Source organism: Physeter macrocephalus, chromosome 15 (assembly GCF_002837175.3).
Source record: "Physeter macrocephalus isolate SW-GA chromosome 15, ASM283717v5, whole genome shotgun sequence".
In the NCBI taxonomy this organism is placed as follows: domain Eukaryota; kingdom Metazoa; phylum Chordata; class Mammalia; order Artiodactyla; family Physeteridae; genus Physeter; species Physeter macrocephalus.
In genome coordinates this window covers 73,234,056-73,234,938 of record NC_041228.1, presented here as the reverse complement: position 1 = coordinate 73,234,938, position 883 = coordinate 73,234,056, and positions in this window count along the sequence as shown.

The following is an 883-nucleotide window of genomic DNA, read 5'->3' as shown; positions in this document are numbered from 1 at the left end:
CCTATTTTCATTGCAGCATTATTTACAAGAGCCAAGATATGGATACAGCCTAAGTGCCCATCAATAGGTGATGTGGTATACATATATGTGTGTATCTATATACACGTATATAAAATGGAATGTTACTCAGCCATAAAAAAGAATGAAATCTTGCCATTTGTGCTACAACATGGATGGACCTAGAGGGTATTATGCTCAGTGAAATAAGTCAGACAGAGAAAGACAAATGCTGCATGACTTCACTTATATGTGGAATCTAAAAAAAAAAAAGCAAATGAAAAAAACCATAGCTAAACAGAAACAGAGTCATAGATACAGACAACAAACAGGTGATTGCCAGGGGCGGGAGGCGGGGAGGTGAGTGTAGGAGAGAAGAAGGTAAGGGATATTAAGAGGTACAAACTTTCAGTTACAAAATAAATGAGTATGGGTATGAAATGTACAGTATGGGGAATTAGTCAGTAATTATATAATATATTTGTATGGTGACATAACAGCTAGACTTATCCTGGGGCTCATTTTGAAATGCAGAGAAATATTGCATCACTATGTTGTGCACCAGGAAGTAACGTGGTGTTGCAGGTCAAGTACACTTCAAAAACAAAGGAAGGAACAAACTCACAGGAAAAGAGATCCGATTTGTGGTTACCAGAGGTGGGGGAGGGAATACTGGATGAAGGCCGTCCAAAGGTACAGACTCCCAGTCATAAGATAAGTTCTAGCGATGGAACGCACAACATGATGAAGATAACGAGCACGGCTGTAGGTTACAGATGAAAGTTGCTAAGACAGTCAACCCCAAGAGGTCTCATCACAAGGGAGAAAAACATGTTTTTTCCTATTTCTTCCATGTTGTATCTATCTGAGATGATGGATGTTCCCT